The sequence below is a fragment of the Hyposmocoma kahamanoa genome, unplaced genomic scaffold, assembly GCF_003589595.1.
Source record: "Hyposmocoma kahamanoa isolate Upper Pololo Valley unplaced genomic scaffold, ASM358959v1 87, whole genome shotgun sequence".
Taxonomy (NCBI): domain Eukaryota; kingdom Metazoa; phylum Arthropoda; class Insecta; order Lepidoptera; family Cosmopterigidae; genus Hyposmocoma; species Hyposmocoma kahamanoa.
Window position 1 is genome coordinate 13053866 of NW_020654422.1, and position 13480 is coordinate 13067345.

The 13480-nt window shown below is 36.5% G+C and overlaps 1 long non-coding RNA gene across 1 annotated transcript; it reads left to right on the forward strand.

Moving 5' to 3' along the window:
* Positions 1 to 10895: 10895 nt before the first annotated feature.
* LOC113235104 lies at positions 10896 to 11838 on the forward strand. Its single transcript, XR_003310846.1, has 3 exons — positions 10896 to 11039; positions 11608 to 11613; positions 11734 to 11838. It is a non-coding gene; the product is annotated as an uncharacterized LOC113235104 (long non-coding RNA).
* Positions 11839 to 13480: the final 1642 nt, after the last annotated feature.

Genomic DNA, 13480 nt, shown 5'->3' on the forward strand with positions numbered 1-13480 from the left:
GTTCCGTTCCGTTCCGTTCCGTTCCGTTCCGTTCCGTTCCGTTCCGTACCGTACCGTTCATTGCATATCATATAGAGTTAAGTATCAGACAATAGTGGTGTGAGACAGAAAGGTCTGTAACTTAGTGAAAGGATGGAATGTTTAACGACGACGACATATTACGCTACTGAATTACGGAATTGAATTTTAAATGTCTTTAATAAAATATGAAAAACAAGGCAATTACAAAATGAACTTATTCTAAAATTGTAATATTACATAAGGTTAATCGTTACTTAGACTGACACACCTTTTCGAACATTGAAACGTAATACGTATTGATATTATATTTTATTGAGTAGATATTTGGCTTTGTTTAGTGACGTGAAATTTACTTTGGTGTACTGCTTTTGTGTGAGCTATATCTATATAATATTATGCTGCTGCCTGTCACATACCAGTGTGCAGTCCCATATCTTTCTACGTAAGTTTTGTTTATAGTGCCCCTCCCTATCAACCTCTTGGTTATGCAGGAAGGGCACTATGATGTGCAAGCTCGCTTGCACAGGGGTGCAAGCTCGCTTGCACAGGGAGCATCTAAGTCAGTCCTATCTCCGGATCAGCACGTTTGCACGCACTTCATCTGGTTCTCTGTAAGGCTAGTGCCTTAGGTGAGCCGTCCCGGGTGCACGTACAACACCCTCCCTATTTTCCAGATAGGTACAGGAGCTGTAGACACGCTCACTTCCCGTCGCGCTCTGCACACTAATGGTTGCCACCGCTGAGCCGCCGACTCTAAGCCGACTACCAAATATCCTCATTGGTGGCGGAGCTGTAAGTCACGCTCACTTCCCGATGCCGAATGAACGGCGTTTCTCCAGTTCCTACGCTGCCGGAGGGACCGGGAGATGTCTAGCTCATCCTCTACGAGCTCTCCGGGCTAGTGCCGGAGATGTCAAGTGGCAGTGTCCTGCGACAATGTCTGGACATAGCCACCGACTTAAAGGGCAACACTCAAATGCCCCGCGCGTCTTTTCGCCTCAGGCCCTTAACTAGACCGCTACTACTTGTTTTATGTGTCCGAGAAACACAACATGGCCAAGAACACCTTAGGCCACAAATACCTGGTAATCGACATGATTTTCTTTCTGTCATGTTAAAATAGGGAGAGTGATCCAGGCGTATTTAATACAAACAGTTTATCAGTTACACTATTTTTGTCACGACTTAAAAATATTAATTTAAAGAACTCGTATAACCAAGTGGTCCTAAGATACCAGACAGGTCTAGTGTAGTTTCTTGGAAATATTAATATTTAAGATCTGTTATAATTATTAATACAAAGATCGAACACTCAGAAAAAATTTGGAAATTCTGATTCGAACTGACGTCTTCTAGCATACTGTGTCAGACGCTACACCAACCAAGCCACGGAACGAACCAGCGGACCTCACGAATTTTTCTATATGTTTCTTGTCGTGTCTTTGTATTGTTTTTCAACGACTTTTTAGCCTCTACTCTGAGATTTAAGCTCTGTGTTATTAAGATATTACATAGATCGAACACAAATTCCTTTGACATGACAGGACTCAAATCTGTATCCTTGCCAAACCATAGCCACTGCTGTACCAACTGAGTTACAAATCGACTCAGAAGACTTCACAAATTCTTGTGGGTGCTTGTTACAGATCTTTTGTTACAGTTTTTTTTTTCGGGTTTTATCGCCGTAAGCTCTGTCCGTTTCTAGTCTGTTTTATTAGCTAGTTATTGTTTGATAAAATAATCAAATATAAGAATTTAATAAATCCTGTGAATGCATATCATAGTTTCCATACGGTTCTTATTTAACCTATGACTATAAAGTTGAACAAAAAACGAGACAAAAACTAAATTGAGGTGCAATGCGGCATCGCTTTTGTGCTTGACGATATTTCTTTCCGTATTGAAAAGATTCTAAGCTTTATGCATTTTCATGCCAATATTTTGCTCTGGGGTTTTGTGATTTTTATTTTATTGCCTCGGTCTATTTGAGGATTTGCATGGAAGATTTTATACTTTTTTGAATACTCGCGTTTTGTAAAACTAACTGACTTGAACCAAATTGAGTCGAATGTCAATGACATTGGTAAGTTTAGGTTTACATGAAGAGTTTGTATAAATGACTTTCGTTCCTTTGTGTGTAAATGGAGGAAGCGACACACGATCAGGAAATTACAAGATGTATACAGGGTGTCACGAAAACGTCGAACGATGTTACAAGTACTCATCGTCCATTTGGCACGAATTGACGTAACTTACAATATTGACGGAAAATAAGAATAATAATGTGATGGAAAATAGTAATAATGGTGCATCTATCGATCATGTTATTGTAACATTACGTACAATAGTCATTTGGAAAGATTAACCACCTAACTCCTAAATAAAAAAAATAATACGCTCACGCACACACTCAACATAGCCCTGCACTAGGGAAACCCTGTGTCGCGAGTGCCATGGACAAACACATAGACAACCACAAATTACCCAAACTCACGAGAGAAATAAATGCAGGCTATACACATATTTCTTCCGGCCCGGGAATCGAACCTGGGACCTCTGCGTGGCAGTCCGGTATAGTAACCGTTCGGCCACGGAGACAGTTAAAAAGACGTATATAGTTGATGAATTCGTGAGAACGATATTTGAGGAGAAGATAGGAGGCGAAAGCAAGAGAGGAAGACCAAGAATGCCTTATAGTGAACAGATAAAGAAGTAGATCAACAGGAGATGTGAGCAGCAATGAAGAGGTAAAGGAGTTAGCTATGAACCGTGAGAAATGCAGGAAGCTGCACCGACAAGAGCCTGGCTTATAAATGGGATGATGATATAGTTCGATACAGAAGAATGTTCGATATTGTGATACAAATATTTCATTTTCGTAAAATTATTATTTACAATCATTAGCACTGTTAAGGAGTTATGTGTTGCAACTTGAACCAATACAAATATATACACATGCAAATGTGCCGTACAAAATGTTCGTGGTCAATCGAAAATTTTAATAGCGTACAAATATCTTGTCACTCTCATATTTCGTTAATATTGTTAGTTATTCATAATATGACTCCGAACTAAAAAATGGTCATGTTTTTGTTAAACCCTGTATAATGGCGGCCTATTTAGAGATGAGCTCCTGAGAGTCAACAGACAGATTCACTGAAATAACTGCTTACCTAGAAGCAGAATGCGTGATATTGTAAATTGTGTGCAATTTTTAAACGCGTTATCCACGTCACAACGTTAAAGATAAACTAAAGCATTTCAGACAAAGTAACAAATTTGGTTAATCCATTTAAATTTCAAAGCGAAATCGCAAATGAGTTGAAATATGTTCGTAATTACCAGTGTAAATTGCTGGCGCCTTGGACCGGAGCCAATTGTTGCCTATTGTTACTAATTTGGGTAAGCGATCATGATAATGTTTTCAGAAACAGATGTCTGGCTTCTTTCTTCCACTGTATAATAGTATTTGGTTCTTATGGACGACACGTTAGACATTTTTTAAATTTAATTTTTTAACATAAATTTAACCGCCAGAGCCAAGATGAAGATGTAGACGATCTCGACAAGCTCGTTAAAATTGGCAATAAGTCTCTAGTTTACAGAAATAATGCCGTTAATCGTTAAACAGTGGTGGTTTCCTTTGGAATAACAAATCAATGAACGGTCTTTTTGACCTTTATTAGTTTGTATAAAAAATTGCTTAAATATGTGGTCGCGATAAAATAACAATTGTGTGGTGTTAGTTCAGTGGTGCAACCTAGAACCTCCGGTTTACGTAACATGCCCTTGACGAGCGTTTTGTTACAGCTTCAAAAACCACCTTCAATTAAATTTAAAAATCCAACTGTACATAAGACAAAGCATTGATCACTTTAGTCCATTTTTCAAAATTCTATTTATAAAATGTTACATCCGAATAACTAGAGTGACGTGAAAAAGGTGAATAATCGGAATTTTTAAAAGTCCGTATCTAAATTTATATATAAAATGTTACTTTTAACATATTAGATGTGTAGGCGGTTACAAAAAAGACGTGACGTCATACGATACAGTAAGTTTGTTTCCCAGAATACAGTGATTACATAAATGTAAAAACATACTCGTTTACTACACATATGTAAATTATTACTAATTTTATTATTTACGCAATTACTTGCGTAAATAATAAACGTAAATAATAAGCCAATTGACTAAGATTACTTATATGTTACGTCGGGTTATTGTAAATTAATGATAATAGTTACCACTACAATTGTGGTGTTTATTAACAAATCCCTTCGAAGGAAAATGATCTTCGTGTTCAAGAAAACTCACACAACCCTTGCAAAACGTGTGAAATATCAAAGCATATATGTATTGGGCCAGCTTAACGGACTAATACTTTAAAGCGATGTCGCACGGCCGTTGCGTCGGCGTTACGATGACGCAACGCTGCGATTTCAACGTAACGTAATGCCACTCGTTTTCATCACCGTGCGCTGTTTCGACGTACCATGTAGTTCGAATTTATATGTAGCGTCATAGCTCAGGCGTCGCAAAGTCCACACAACCCATCGCGCGGCATTGCTCTTAGAGAAGACCAGCACCCAGGAATGGGATGTATAATAGGTTGATGGCGATGACGCCGAATTAACATTATTTGTATGTGAAACAGAAAAAAAAAGACTTGTTCCGTATAGCTTGATGTTTGAAAATGGCAACACATTATTCGAATGACCTAAAAGTACGGATAAATAAGCTCCGAAGTACTCACACGGGAACGTTAAATTGACAAAATTTCCGACATAAAAGCCTTTCGGTTTCGTAATGTAGCATGTAGCGTTATTTCTATCCTTGAATTATTTTGCTACGGGCGATAGTACGTTATTGTAAAAGAGAATACTACGAAATTATTCGGAGCTCAGTCACTGTCTGTATCTATTCGTTTAACTACCTAAAAGAAACTATCAAAATGTGGTGGGCTAAAATGTCTCTTTTTCGTTTTTAAATCTTTTGTTGGCATTGACACTATTTCGTTTCAAAGCTATAATATACTTTTATGTCAAAGAGTAGCAAACATTTTTAAGTATACTCCATGCACGCGACATAACCGCAATGCGATGAGACATTGATTATCATTTTTATTACTTCATAAAAAAATATGGCCTACGATGTTACTGACTACATTTAAAAACAAAATAACTGTCGCGTGTGTTGCGCCCTTTACAAGTAGAACTAAGAAAACTTTAACCTGTCACTGTTGGCTTGGAAACACACACAGAAATAAAAAAAAATTCAAAAACCACAAAAAGCTCCCTACACTAAAAAGCGAAAAATAACAAAAAACACATTTAATCTAGATGAGAACAATGCACGTAATAATTTTCATTTATTTTTGAATTGTTTCGTTTTGTAGACAGTTATATAATTAGTTATTAATCAATCCATCTACATTTATAGTTTATTTATATAATTACAATGTGACAATTCTTGTCCAAACCGACTACCTAAAATTTTGATAAAATATTATTATTGGTATATGCTACCTACTGATCGGCTTGAAGTGTTATTTTATCATTAAAAATATATTGAAATTGAAATATTTACAACATATCAGTTATTTTTGGAGTCGGAGCCAGCCAAGACAAGTTTACAAACGTTTACTGTATAGCATTGGAATTCTTTAACGTATTTCTTTGTTTTTCTTTCCTTGGCACACTTGACACCCATACGTACAACCTCCCCCATTTTTCTTAAGTCGGTTAAAAAATAACCAAAAGGAACCTGGTCATCCGAGGCCGTCTTCCAAAGTAATTAAAAAAAATATTTTCAAAATTGGTCTATAACTGACGGAGAAATCGGTGACTACACTGTATATGCCTATAAAATTTGAGAATTTCGCTCGATTTCAATGGGATCCCCTAATCAAATTCGGACTTGGTGACAATGGGACCACCTCGAGAGTTATATTTTCCAACAAAAAGAAAATTTTCAAAATCGGTCCACAATTGACGGAGAAATCGGTGAGCATACGTACGGCCGAACATATAATCTCCTTCTTTTTTAAGTCAGTTAAAAAAACACTTCGCACCTGTGAAAATTGTATAAATTATTAAATAGGATACGGTTTTCAATCAAAGGTACAATCTACAACTTAATTGGTTGCTATTGGCACAATATCAATTTGAATTAACTTTGTATATTATTACGAAGTGTAATTTAACTTTGCGTCAAAGATTATTCGTTATTTAAATAGACGAGATGGTCCAGTTTGGTTGGAGTTATTGCGATTTAAATAGGTAAGGCAACTGTACTAAAAAAAAAAAATTAATAACTTAAAAACTGTCAGTTTATGGAATTATTATAACCAAAATTTAATATATTATATTGGTTTTTTCAAGGCAAGGAACATTTAGAGGCCATGGAAGTTTTCTATAAGTATTTTGTTATTTTTGATGAAATTATTTTTTATAAAATATTCTATAAAAAAAATATAAAAAGATAAAATTTCAGAGTCTTGTTTTCATAAAAACGTATTTTGTATAAACTTGTCCAGACGTTACTTCTTTTTGTGTGGTATGGTTAGTTTTAGTGTTTATTTTGCATAAATATTAAATCATCGTACCATATTTTAAGGAACAGCATCTACGCTTACATCTTGAAGTAGTCAATGCGGTGTTATGTGATCAAACATTTACGTTACAATGAAGTGGATTTAATTGGATTTAATACTGCATTCACAAAAACAGGCTTTTCCTTAATAACCTACACACTAATAGCCCCGCACTAGGGAAACCCTGTATCGCGGGTGCCATGAATACAAATATAGACAACACAAATTACAGTCACGAGATAAATTATTAATGAACGGTTAATTAAATTTCACGCAAGACAAATCGACTATAATTTTGCAACCTTTTTATACTGTGTCAAATGTAGGCAAAATTCAATACAATAAACGAAACATCTGTTTTCTGCTACTCTTCAGCAGCATAGCGAAATACATGTATTGCTCGGTTCATTAAAACTTTAATTAAGTTTTAGCCCACCCGGGAGTCGAACGCATAACCTTTAGGCGGGAATATTACTCTAAGATATACATAGCTTGTGTTAAATATAGTACACGAAACGAAGGACCATTTAATGTGCCGGATAATGTTTCTTTTATAAGGCAGTTTTTGTATGAATTGCTTTGTTTATTAGGAGAAACGGAATCATGTTAAGCTAACGTCAAGGCTTTGCTTGGATTAGATTTGTTACGTTAGTTATTATTATATTATGATGTTCAAATTTTAGTATATTGTTTGATACGCGAATAATGATGAAAAAAAATGTTGCTTCAGTTAATGCACGATGCTAAAAAAAATCTAAAAGTTGGGTTTTAGCACCAAAGTCATTAATATTTTCAGTTTAGTCAGTGGTATGGAATGCTCTGTCGCTTTTCAGTAACATTATTATTAGCTTGTGTGGCTATTTACATTAATGATAATAATAACGCACACACTCAACACAGCCCCGCACTAGGGAAACCCTGTGTCGCGGGTGCCATGGATACACACATAGACAACCACAAATTACACCAAACTCACGAGAGAAATAAATGTAGGCCTTACAAATATTTCTCCCGGCCCGGGAATCGAATCTGGGACCTCTGCGTGGCAGTTCAGCCACGGGGGCGGTCATTTGCTTGCTACTTTATGATGCAGCAAGCAAATAGTGCAATTTCTCTTTAATTTGTGATTTCTCTATGTCTGTAACTATTTTTAACCGACACAAGAAAACGGAAGAGAACCTCAATTTGACTGTATTTTTTTGTGATTATTTTCCGCGATTTGTGAACTCCGACTCCGACATTTGTGAACCAGTTTCAATAATTCTTTTTTGTTAGAAAGAGGGTGGTCTCGTTTATATCCATATCGATAGCCGACGGTCTCCAGATACTTGGAATGGACCTGTCGTCGAATCTGAACTTCGGTAGATACATTGAAACCATTACCAAAAATGCAGCCAGGAAGCTTGACGTCCTTTCCAAGGCGAGGCGTTACTGTGAGGCTGTACCGAGCACAAGTCCGGTCGAGTGTGGAGTACTGCTGCCACTTATGTGACGACTCTGCTAAATACCAACTGGCCACGTTGGAGTGGGTCCGGTCCACTATCGCGATCTCGTAGGCTCGGAGTTCGGCTACGGGACTTCGCGCGGAAATGGCACGAACGTCGGAGCAGGCTAGAAAGGACGTACAAAGACCGTTGCGACGTTGTCGTGCAAGCCCCAGAAGGGGGATAGTTGCATTAGGGACATAGGACGTAGAAATATTTGTACTCTGTTTCGGCCCGTATAACCAAGAAGGTTGATAGGGCCATGGGAAAGTTGGTGGGTTATGGCCACCTTGGATACAATCGACAAGTGTGTCAAGAGGCTTATATGTGACTCGGAATTAGTAGAGGCGAAGCTGCAGAACCTTGAACACCGCTGTAAACTTGCCTGCTTATCGGTATGCTACAGCATTGCATAAATCGATTCCGCCTTCCCCTTTCCATCATCGAGGGACTAGACGTGGACTGGGGTTCCACCCCTATGTTGTGGATATTCCCAGGATTATCACGAAGCATTTCGCTTCCACTTTTATATGGCAACCCGCTAGAGAGTGGAATTCCCTGCCTGCGAACTTATTCCCCGAACGCTATAACCTTTTCAAGGTGAGAGCGAATAGGCATTATTCATATGTAGTGGGCATGCTACATCATTACTTTCCATTACGTGAGATGGAGGTCAAATGTGCACTTTCTTTTAATAAAAAATAAATAAATAATTTTTTTTTTGAATTGGTCTTCAATTATTTTTAATTGAATTTTAATTATTAACTGGGTGATAAATCTTTCATAGATTTCTCATGGATGGCGCTACGACTAAAAAGTCGTTGAAAAACCAAACACAAAGACACGACGCAAGCACATAGAAAAATTCGTAAGTTCCGCTGGTTCGTTCCGTGGCCTATTTGGTATAGCGTCTGACACGGTATACAAGAAGAAGTCGGTTCGAATCCGACCGGATCGAAGGATTTTTTTCTGAGTGTTCGAACTTTGTATTTATAATTTTTGTATTAAAAATTAATAATTATGAAAAATAAATAAATTTGAAGAAAATATCTTACCTCTAAGGATGGCAAATTAAGGGATGAATCCGGTTTATTGGATTTCATCCGCCCTCTTTCCATTAACCGATTTCACTATAAAAATTCCATAAAATTCTTAGTCAGTTTTTTATAAAAACTTTCTAATTCTATTTCACTAGTAATCTTAATTCTGTACGCACTCAATTTATGTTTACACTTCGATGTTAATGATATTAATTAATATAATTATATATAATAATTTATTTATATTATTAATAATATAATTTGTTTCCTATACTTGTCCATTCTTCTGTTCGCGGAGGCGCACTTAGACGGCGATAATGCAGAAAAAATAGTACAGCTTATAACTCGTGGCAGAAGTAGCCGCAATAGCATACTAAAAATGGTTGCAAGCAGGTTTGATTGTCCAATTTTAAAGTAATGGGTTGGGCAAATCAAATCTGTTTTTATATGTATATATAAAATAAATATTTTGTTGTGTCGTTATGCCGTGTATATTTTAAGAGAAAATGTAACTAACAGTTTATATGGGTCAATGCCTGAAATAAAGAATTCTATTGTGTTCTATTCTTATTCCTTATTGCCAAGAACGTAGGTCTAATTTAAATTAAAACTTCTCAAGCAAAGATCGTTGATTCGAATCCGGGCTTACACCTCTAAATTTCTCGAAATTTTATTTGAAAAAGAGCTTTTCAGTGAAGAAAAACTTGAATGAAACCTGAAAGTCGAAGAGGGTTCACAACCCTCGAAAAACGTGTAATCATTCCAATCCGCATTGAGCCAGGCCCATAACCTCGCGTGAGAGGAGACCCGTACCCAACAGCGTGACTAATGATAATGATAATGATGTGTGAGATAATTTGTGGTTGTCTATGTGTGTGTCCATGGCACCCGCGACACAGGGTTTCCCTAGTGCGGGGCTATGTTGAGTGTGTGCGTTATTTATTAAAAAAAAAAGATAGTGCGTCAATGCACATGTGAGCAAGTGTGAATGTGTATATGTGTAGGTGTGTGTCCGCGCTCTATTAACTCTTTAGGATGTTATAGGGAACTTGAGAGGCTTGAGGAAAATGGGAACATGTTTTCTAAAACTTGTCAGAAGTAGAAAATTTTTTGCGATATTATTCTTGAATGTTTTTTTAATAATATTTTAAACCACCACATATTTGTACCATGAGATTTAAAAGCGCCAAAGTTGATAATAGAATCCGCGACAATGCAAACATTTTTCCAATTAACTTATCATTGTTTATTTAGTCTCAGTACACCGCATGACAATTAACGCGGTTGCGTATTCACCATATTATTTTAGGGTCATGCAATAAATAAGACCGACAGGCAATTCGGTCCGTTTGTTTGTCCGGCCCCTAATTCAAAGTTACACAGTTTACGCAACAGTGGCGGCCTGTATTTGTGTTTGTCTTAGTCATTTGCTGAACACCGGGCCTTATGAATACGGGAGAATTCCGAAGCTCATTTGGGGGATACATTTGTGTAATGAAGTGTCTTGGAAGATAACATTTTTTCGCGCTGACATTTTAACTAGTTGAGAACAAGAATCTTGAGTAGCGACATTGATTGATTAAGCTGTAGGAGGAATACATCCTATATCGTAGGACCGCTCCCCTCTGGTAGATCATGATCGCAGTCGTTGAATACATTGCATATTGTACGGCAAAAGTACCAAAGAAGTGAAAAGGTTGTTTTTTATTATTTTTTTTTATGTAAAGTACGAGGAAATTGACCAGACGAGCCACTTGATGCGACATCTGCAACATCAGATGAGCTGCCTTCCAGCTGCATGACCAGCCTTTGAGAGTCCTGTTGACACGCCTTTTGAAGAACCCCACGTCATAGCACAAAGGAAATACTTCAAGAGAAAGATCATTCCATATTTTACAGGTTCGAGGAAGAAACGAACGTAATGCTCGCGAAATCTTACATAGCCAGACATCTATGATTTGGGGATGGGCTCTACTCTTTTAGCGAGAGGTGCAATTGTGGAAACGACACGGTGGCATCAGTTCGAAAAGTTTCTGTGAGCTTTTATATCAAGTAATGGGACGAACAAGTCGTGCCTCAGGTGGTAAACGACACGCCTATCCATTATAGTTGTAGTGCCACTTAGAGCTTTAAATCGTGTAGATCTTAGGGTCACTGCTACTGAGCCCTCGCCCTGAGACATAAGTGGACAAGTCGCATGCGCCTGTAATTTCACAATTTTTAAATTTTTATATTCTAAAATTATGCACCTTAGTACATCCCAACCACAGAGACATCTTAACATTATTACTTATTCCAAAATCCTGTATTTACTTACACAGCTCTTATATAATATTACTCTCTAGCCAAGAGTCGTCTAATCAATCTGGTACAGATACTTTTATTTGTTGATTCTAATTTGTACTAACCCCTTTGGTACCCTTCTAGTCTGGAATGTCGTAATGTTCATATTAGTGTTTGGCGGCAGAAATAGGTAAGGTGGCAGTACTTCTCTGGACAAACTTTTTCACAAGGATGCTCGACTGCTGCTTAAATAATACTACCCGTGATGCAGACGGTAGAACACTTACAGAGAGCCACTGTCTATCCGCAGACGAAGGGACACCAAATCGTCAGTGAGTTTGGGATCATCGACAACTCGAACAGTCCTACGTTGGATGAGATCAAGTGTCAACTCTTTCCAAGGAACTCTGCTGCCACTAAATCTTTTTTTTTAATTTGCGAATGTTTCTTTTCTATTTATTTTTCGTTCGCTTACAATATATAAGCGAACCGGGTCGAGCAAAGAAGCTGTTCAAATCTGTTAAATTTACCAGTTTGTCGACACAATTAGCAAATCTCTGCTGAAGAAAATTTCGTAAGTTCTCACAGGTGACGTTAGGGCAAAAAAGTCGTTTAAATCCAATGCAAAGTACTTACAATGTAAAAAAACTTGTAAAATCTTTTCATTCGGTTTGTAGCTCTGTTGCTAAGAGCGGTAGCCACGATGAGGTATCAGATGCTGGTTCGAGTCGTTAGATCGAAAGAATTTATCTTTATGTTTGTTCGATCTTTCTATCAATAACAATAATAAAGTAGTCTAGTATTTTCTTAAAAAATATATGATATTAAATAAAATAAATATTACCTAGTATCGTTACCCCCAATTTGGCAAACAAGCGCTTGTTCGAATCCAGAAGGATCGAATGAAATTTTTTTGTCTGTGTTTTCAATCTTTTTATCAATAATAACAGAAAACTAATGTTATATTACAAACATTTTTTATTAAATTATTTTTGTGCTCAGCCATTGACCCACAATCCTTTGTGCCTTTCTTCCGTTAACAATCGGCTGAACTTCAAAAACATCTATTGTTATCTCAAACAAAATATTCCTTATAAAATGCTAGTGCGCTAAAAGCATCATAATAATGCAAGAGTTGAGACTGCTGGCTTTGGCTCCTTTTTATTTTATTATTAAACAAAAATATAATTTCGAAAAAAAATTACAACACCAGTGTAGAAATTGTTTGTTAATATAGATTAGTATCTCCTTAATACTATCTTGTTTCTATCGAAACTTTCTTTTGTATAATAGGATAAAGATAAGCTTATAAAGGATACCCATATCTAATTTACAAAATTTTCCCTGTAACATATAAACATCTATAATTTGTGTGCCTAATGCTTGACCGGATAGAATATACTAATTTTGTTACATGTCATTTTCTGTACAACCAGCGTTTTAGAAAATAAATGAATTATGAGTGAGATTATGAATTACATAATTATATCGTATATATACCATACTGAAAAAACAATGTGATGAACACAAGACGTTGTATGAATTTAATCATTCATTATTTTATTCATTTGATTGATTGCATCAAGAACATTGGAAAATGTACTTTAAATCCATTTTTATTCGGTGTACATATTATGTGACTATAGCAGATTAAAAATCAAAACCTATTTCTCATAATTACAACTTTACTTACTCAAAAGCTAGTCCCAAAATGTCTATTACTACCTATTATAAGAAACCATAAACAAACGTACACGATAATTTTCTTACCGTCAAATCGGAACATTTTATGCAAATGAATGTTCGCTCGGCTTTCAGCCTTTCCAGGCACTTTGCTACGAATGTACAATAAAATCGAGCTACTGCCGGCTCAGCTTGGATTATAGCCGGCCTAGGTCGTACTTTTTCGCCAAGAATTATGTGGTTCTTTAAAGTAGGAAAAGGTTTTGAACTTGTAATTTATAAGGTTACAACACCATATACATATAACAATGTATCGTATGACATAAATATAGGAGGTCAGGGCAAATAAAAGAGATTAAATAGTTTAAAGTTTA